Genomic DNA, 8,501 nt, shown 5'->3' with positions numbered 1-8,501 from the left:
TTTAAATAATGAATTTAGGTCGAGGTTATATGGTTCTAGGTCAAGGTTATATTTATTTGTAAAATTACATGTTTAAACAATGAATTAACATCTAATCTAATCATTCAACATTTTAATAAATACATAAATTAAATACATTTCAAAACATCTAAAATAATAATTTTTTAAATAAACATACTCTCTCTCTCTCTCTCTCTCTCTCTCTCTCTCTCTCTCTCTCTCTCTCTCTCTCTCTCTCTCTCTCTCTAGGATAAAGTTTACGTTTAGGGTTTTGCATTGAGGTTAAATGGTGTGGTTGTTTAAATCATGGTTAGCAAATTAGAGTTAAAAGTTGGAATAAAAATATAGTTAGGTTTGGGGATGGCTAGCGTAAGTGTTACTACTAATATTAAGCTTTAGGGTCAAGGTCAAGTTTAACATCATGATTAAAGTTTGGGTTAGGTTAAATTGTATTAGTGATATATAGTTAGGTTTAGAATTATTCTTAGATTAGAGAAATACTTTTTTTAGGATTATTGTTAGCGTAACTTTGGTTATGATTAAGATTGTAGTTAAGGTCATGGTTTATGGTTAAGGCTATAATAAAGGCCAGTGTTAGGATTCATATAATGCACCATGTAGGGTTAGAGTTATGACTTTGATTAGGGATAGGGTTACGATTAGTGTTTATATTATCTCTTAGTTAGGGAGAGAATTAGAATTTTGTTGGGTTGAGGTTTAGATATGGTTTGAAAATATTATTTGAGGTTCAGGTTAGGGTTTACATCATGGTTGGTCATGAATAGGGTTTGGGTTAAAATGACATACCTAAGTTTTATGTTTGAGTTATGGCTAGAGTCAACATTAGACTTTATAGTTGAGGTTTTACATCACATGGTAAGGGTTTGGATTAGTGATATATAGTTAATTTTAGCATCATCTTAGGTTAGAGAAATAATTATATTGGGGTTTTAAAAAATTAGGGTTAGCATTTCAATTATGATTAAAATTGGAGTAAAGCTTATAGTTGAAGTTAGAATTAATGTTAGAGATTATTTTTAAGGTCATGGAACTATGGCTAGTTTTAGAGTTTAGATTAGGTAAAATAGTTAGAGTGTACTTAAATAAACTTTAAATTAAAAAATAATATTATATATATTTAGATCTAATATGGATGAAAAATTATCTTTAAAAAATATCTTATTTGTGTATTTAGAGATTCACAATAACATTAGAGGCTTAAGCATGAACAGTAAAATAAAATATACAAAGAAACATATATAAAATAAAATAAAATATACAAAAAAACATATATTTAAATACTAAAAAACATATAAATTTTAACTAAAACAATAGAAGAAGGGAAAAAACAAATGTTTCATACCTTTTTCAAACGGTTGATAAGTCGAATGCCGGTCTCTCTCTAACTTTCGATTGAAATAATGAGGAGAGAATCGGTTGCACCCCTATTTATGCTAGCAGATTAGGGTTTCGATCAAAACTTAGGTCAAATTTAAATCGAAACTTTGAAACCTGTGTAGAAACCCGTGTTCCAAGTTTCGATCGAAACTTGACCTAAGTTTTGATCGAAACTTTGGTCTTTGGTTAGTTTTGATTAGAAGTTACTTTCTATCGAAAGTAAAGATTTTTGATCGAAACTTTTAAAATAAGTTTTGATCGAAACTTCTCAGATAATTTTTTGACTTCGCACTTTTTTGGAGGAATTTATTCCTTCGAAAAAGTGTAACCCACTATCGTAGGTTCACCCAAGGCCGACTTCTTTACTATCAGGATGGATCTAAATAATTCTTGAGAGGAAAAGGGAGAAGGAAATGCATGAAAATCAAACTACCTAATCTAATCTAGAGGTGTGATACACCAAATAGTATGTTGATCTACTTCTTCCTGATATTTCTTCCTGATAACTGCACTAAAATCCAATAGACATCACAAGATATACCACTATCTATATTCTTTCAATCTTAATCACCATAGAGAAGTCAAGAAAATAACATAACCATGCAAGGAATATAACAAATTCACTTAACAGATTTGTTAATTGTGTGAACATAATCATATAGTGTTGTAATTGCCAAAATGCATTCAAGAAAATGAGGTATAATTAGATTACACAAATCTAACTGGCTGAGAATGGATATGACAACAGTGATTTCTATTGAGCAAGAGGCAAGAACATTTACAAAGAATATCTACAGAAGAACAGAAAAGAGAGATCCATTAAACATTATAAACAAAACTTGCCTTTATAGGGTGCATGCATAACCCAAATACAACCTTGAGTTTAACTTCAACGACCCTTGGATTAGGTTGCAGATGAGGGAAATAACTAAGAATCATAAGAAAGTTTGATCATGAAGTGCAACTGTTCACAATAAATAATAGAATGAGCAAGAAAAAGAGAGCACTCAACTGCAAGAGATCAATTTTTTTTTAAAAAGATCATGATATGCATTTAAGAAACATGGAATGCAATGGTGTCGAGGACATAAAAATAAAAAGGTTATAGGTGAAAAAATCATTTCTCCTTAATCTTTCCAATTGCTGCTTTAGATGATAATCACAACGTGTCAGGTCAACCATGTCACCAAGCTAATTGAAGTCAACCATTCAATCCACTAGGTGGCTTCATATCTTTTAAGCATTCTGCCACCTCACACAGCCTCCTAACTATCATTTTGACCCAAACCTACACTTGTTCGTGGCTTCACAACTCAAAATCTTCATTCACTACATGGCTCTGCAAAACTACGACCTCCCCATTTTATACCTTATCGCTACTTTGTAGCTGCCAGACACAAGCCTGTCTGAAGCCACACGATGTTGCAAATGTTGTTTTGATGGTTGTCATCATTATTTCGTAGCTTTACAACCAAAACTCATAACTACAAATTAGACCCTGCGATGTTGCACTTAGCCCTTAATTATCTTGACATTTCTATTCATACCATCACAACTTAAGATTTTACTACAATACAAACACTTGTGACAATGTGAAGACCATATTCTTTTGATTGTTTGATGCCCCTCGTAGCTTTGCCACTTGAAAAGTCATCAATAATCTTTAGACTACAACATTGCGATAACCGCATAACTGACTGCCATCACACCTTCACAACTTAAATCATTAACTCAGTAAGTAACCCTACGACAGTGCGATTAATGGGTTTGCACAACTTCATAGCCTTAACCTTGGCTCAATCACTTAACCGTGCAATGAAGCAAAAAAGGGCTTTCACCTCTTCGCAGCCTAAACCAGGGTTTGCTCTAAACCATGTGCAACAGTGTGATCAACGCATTTCACAACGTCACCACCTTGATCTCAGGTTAACCTTGACTACATGCAATGATGCAAAAACACTAAAAATGGGTTGTCACGATTAGCTTTTGCACTATCACAACTTGACTCCCTTTAAGCCTGATGCTGCTTGTAGCTAATCATTCTTTCATGACCTAAATTTGATTGTTGGCCTTAATAGCTACGAAGCCACACTAACTGTGAATTTTGACTGTGTCACACTTTTGCAGCTCATCTGACAGTTAAGCCATAAATAGGAGTGACAGGGTGATGAAGTGTAATGTATCATCACAATTTGAAAAGCTTCGTATGATGGTCATGTACAATGTGAAGATAAAAAAGACTTAGGGATATAAAAAGAAGGAATAAAGCTTTCATGTATCCCTAATATGCTTGCATGGAAATCATGAATAAATTGATGAATGTGGAACATGACTATCACCCTAGGCCTTATGAAGGGGCTAAAATGGTTAATAGTAACTAAGGGACATCCCCCTCATTTTTGGCTACTTTTAATATGAAAAATAATTTGTTTCCTAAGTCTATATCAAGTATCCCCTAATGGTGTGGAAAAGAGTTAAGAGTTAGAAAATTTAAAAAAATATAAGAGTTATTTTTAAATTAGATCCATGTCATGTGGGATTACTTCTACATGTTAAAAAATTACCCATGCCAAGATGTAGAATCCATGGTTTAAGGGATGAAAGCTAGGGATAAATAAAAAATCATGAACATGTCTAGAAGGTTGGAGGGATCACCCCTAAGAGCTCTCATAGAGGATATTGTCCCTGGATCCCTATCGTGGGGTTTTCCTCAAGCTACCGCTAGGGAGATCAACTCCCTAGACCCTATGCTTTGCCTCCTACACTCCCCTGTTGTTGTTGTTATTATTATTATTGGGTGGGGGTGAAAATGCAGCTAACAAAGTCAGTCACAACTACCACATACCAACGCATATGTTATTTACTTCTTGTTTCCTAGACCATTAATATTTATTTTAGTTGGTGGTTTCATATCATAGGATTAAGTGACACAAAAATATCTTGCTTAATGTGATTTTTCTCCTTGCCTATATAAGCAATGATATTGTATACTTTGTGGTCTATCCCATTAATCATTATTTGATCAAATTATATCACAAATATTAATATCAAGAAAGCTTATATCATTTATACTCTATTGTGGAAGATTTCTTGTATTTTTCCAAGTAGAGTGTTGAGATAATCTTTAGATCCTTTGAAAATGAACATAAGGGTCATATATGAAAACCCTTTAGATAGACAATTGGAGTATCCTGTTATCTGAAAACATACCAAAGATATCTCCTAGAAAGAAATGCATAAAAGGAGGTATTCTCATGTACATTAAAGAATGATTACATTTCCAACAAAGCAAAAAGACATTTAAATAAGTCTATTCAACATGATTGCTTTAGCCACTACACATTTTTGGGGGAAAAAAAGGGAAAACATATCTATGGAACTTACAATCCAAGCTACTCAAGATAAGCAGGAAACTTACATGTCTATGGTGCTCAATAGCCTCACAAAAAAAAAAAAATTTTAATATCATATCTTTCAATTCTAAGATTTTTCATATTGTTGATTTCTTCAAGGAAGATTTTAGATTATGTGGTTACACAAGAACATTGTTCGTAATATAAATAACTTAGGCTTTTGAAACACTTTTAGCAAGAACCATTTCATTTGGTAGTAATAGAGATCAACCCTAGCACAAGGTACCACTCTTAGATGGATGAATAAACTAAAATTGACAATAAATAGATTGAAGGGTCCCTAAGAAAACATGTTTCTAGTTATCAAACACATTTAAAATCAAGTGGTTATTTATGGGAGAAAATTGTTACATTATGTGCCCATGGCACATCACCTTCTATGACTTTTTATTGCTATAATTCTCTTACCTTTATGAACCTTGCAATCTGTAATGGTGTTAATTTGACCCCCTAAAGAAAAATTATATCTTGTTGAGAGCAAAGATAATCAAAGATTACAACATACATTTAGATATCTTCAACTAGCTAAATCAATGGAAATAACTTATTGTAGATGACAAAAAGGACATTTTGGTTGTAGAAATAGGAGGACAAGATTTTATTTGATAATATGAGAAGATTTTGAAATAAACATGTAATTGTTTTTTATATTAATAGTTTTAATATATCTTGCAATTTGTTTATTTGAACTGAAAACATTTAACTCCAATTCTATTGGTGAAGGTGTGCTACAATCATGAGTTTAGCTTTTAGCTTTTGTCCATTTTTTAAACTTTATATCTTCCTATTTATAATTATGAACATTGACACAAATATTTATTGTGACCTTTGGAATTATCTCTATTTGTGGGCCTATGTGGATGACACATTTTCAAATCATAGTTTCATCAATAGTTGAAAGAATATTTTTTCATTATTTATGGTCTATATGAATTATATCATTTTCAAAAGATCAATGCCCGATGAATGAAGATCAACATTTGGATTTTGTAATCTAATGACAACCTACAATCTAAAGCTTTCATTATTGAAATTATTATTTTTGGTTCTAGAGTATTTTAGTAATTATATAATAAAATTCAAAAAATATTTTATATAATATATTCAAGTGAATGTTCTTAAAGTTATATTATTTTGTTGAATTCATTTTATCAAATATTTTAAACTTCAAATACAATTCTTATTTCAATGTATGAATTAAAGAAAAGGACTACAACCTAATTATTTATGGACAAGAACTTTGACACTATGCTTCCTTGTTGTCTAGTGCCTTCACCATCTCCTTAAGATTTTTTTGGTTAATTTTATTTTTATGTCCATATCTAATTTTCATTAAAAGGTGGATATATCTTTATCACCAAGTCCAACTTGCATACATAAATTTTTTTAGAAGTGTGCTTCTATCAATCATTTTCATTGCCTATGTCTTCACTATCACCTTACTTTAAAGATATCGTCAGTAAATTCTTCAATAATTTAAATGTACTAAAAATAGTGGGTAAAAGTGACCTATAATTGCAATTTTCCTTTATTTATAGAATGCCCATGTGAATGAGTGCTTCATATAAATGACTATCTCCACATTACATTTAGTATAGTGACCAATAATATATTTTGATCAATAAAAGTAAAATAATTATTTGGACCTAACAAACTTTTGAAATGAGAAAAGATCCTAGCTTCTATTTATAATTTTCAATTGAAACTAGTACATAATTACTCTTTATCATATTAAGAAATGAGACTTTGAATGCTTATGAATGAAACTATTAAAAATATGCCTTAAGAAATATATATCTTTCTACTTTTGATTCTCAATTGAAAAGACTTCAGCCTAAAACTCACTCTTGCATCAAATAGTAAAACAGTTATTCAGAATTGATATTTAAACAAAAGAATAAACACAATTATTCATATACAAAATCATCATCTAAAAGAACAAAGTTATTTTATTTAAAATTCTATTATATACATCTTTAAACATAATAAACTAACTAAATGAGTCTAGTCTGCCCTAAACCCAAGGTACAAGTACGTCTATGCACTCCCAAGATAATGACTAAACTTTGTCATTTTTGAAAAATTAGACTCAAGAAATTGCATCATAGTTTCTTGAAATTTCATCAAGAATCTCAGCCAAATGGTGAGAATAGCAAAAAAATGCACTGTGATCTGAGCCCTCCACTTCATAAACTTTATGAGGTGGATTTTCAGCTATCATTTTCTTCTGCAACTCTTCCCAAATGACCTTATCATCCTTGGCCACCACATAAAACCTTGGAACCCTTCCATATCTCTTCTCGCTATACACCACCTCTCCTTGGATCACAGGAAACTTCCTCATAAGTAATCCCGCTAGCTCTATATCCTGCACATTGAATTTCTCCATATAAGTTCTTCACATCATAGAAGCAAAGAAATATCAATGGCAGAAGATATATAATGTTTACCTCAATTGGGCAATTTTGGTACAGCATTTGTTTTCTAAAATCAGGGCCAAAATTGAATGATATGGGAATTCCATTCTCACCCATGTTGAATTCAGTGTCTCCCCATGATTGAATTCTAGTCTGCATTTCACTTATCATTTTAATGGAAAAACTCCCACTGAGAGGCATGAATGTTGTCAAAAACACAGCAGCTCTGATCTTCTCTGGAAATTCCTCCATCATTAGGCTCAAATTCATGCCTCCCATACTGTGACCCACCAATATTACTTGTAGTCAACAAATTAAAATTATATGGAACTTAAGTTTAGATTGTATGGAGGGAAAAAATTAATCTTTCAAGAGGCGTGTTTGGGTCAGGTTTCTGAGTGAATTTGACAAATTGGATCCCTGCATGTGGCTACTTAGTCCATAAATGATTGTAATTTAGATATATCAAGACAAAGATGCTGATATCTATATCTACATACATGTTCCTAAAGAGAAAATCATTGTTCATGCCTTTTGGTGGGGAAGAAGAGAGTTAAACAATTGGATAAGAGGTTTATTTATGTCTGACCATTTTTGAATTTGATTGGCATCCATTGAATGAATTCCATAAGAAGAAAGATCTATTGTAGTGGCATCATGGCCTGCCATTTTAAGGAGAGGGAGGAGTTTGTACCAACACCAAGCTCCATGACAAGCACCATGAACCAACACAAAGTGTGCCCCTACCTCTGCCTTTGCCTCCATCTCCGATGATATACAATGTACTCAATATTTAAATAGAAAGAAGAGGGAGTAAACAAATGGTGAAATCATTCACTATCTTATTTAAGTCTTGACTATGGGTGAAAGGATGTGGATAACTTTTGGATGGACCTGCTGCAATAACAATGAAAATGTCTATCTTCAGTAAAATGAAAAGAAGTGTTAGGTTTTTATTTTTATAGGAAATGGTGGAAATTAGGGAGTAAGGTTGATAGCCAAAATGCTATTTTTAAGACTTTAAATTCTAAAATGCTATCAATTTCTTTTTTTTAAAGAATGTTTCATATGAATGGTGGAAATTTTGAGTAGATAATGTTTTAAAAATAAATGATGAGAGTAAAAAGATATAGAAAATCAATAAGTTTTTAGTCTGTTTGTGAAATTGAATGACTCCAAATGAATCTGCCAAGAATCAAATCATATTGAATGCAATGATAATAAAAGAATATAGAAAATCAATAGATTTTTAGTCTGTTGGTGAAATAAAATG

General features: G+C 31.7%; 1 pseudogene; it reads right to left on the bottom strand.

The window, feature by feature from the left end:
* Positions 1-6,900: 6,900 nt before the first annotated feature.
* Positions 6,901-7,999, bottom strand: LOC149551410 (methylesterase 1 pseudogene; annotated as a pseudogene).
* Between the last annotated feature and the right edge of the window lie 502 nt (positions 8,000-8,501).

The sequence above is a fragment of the Cupressus sempervirens genome, chromosome 6 (assembly GCF_028749045.1).
Source record: "Cupressus sempervirens isolate cs-2001-9-10 chromosome 6, ASM2874904v1, whole genome shotgun sequence".
NCBI classification, from domain to species: domain Eukaryota; kingdom Viridiplantae; phylum Streptophyta; class Pinopsida; order Cupressales; family Cupressaceae; genus Cupressus; species Cupressus sempervirens.
The sequence above is the reverse complement of the archived record's forward strand: the minus strand, read 5'-3'. Positions and strand labels throughout refer to the sequence as shown.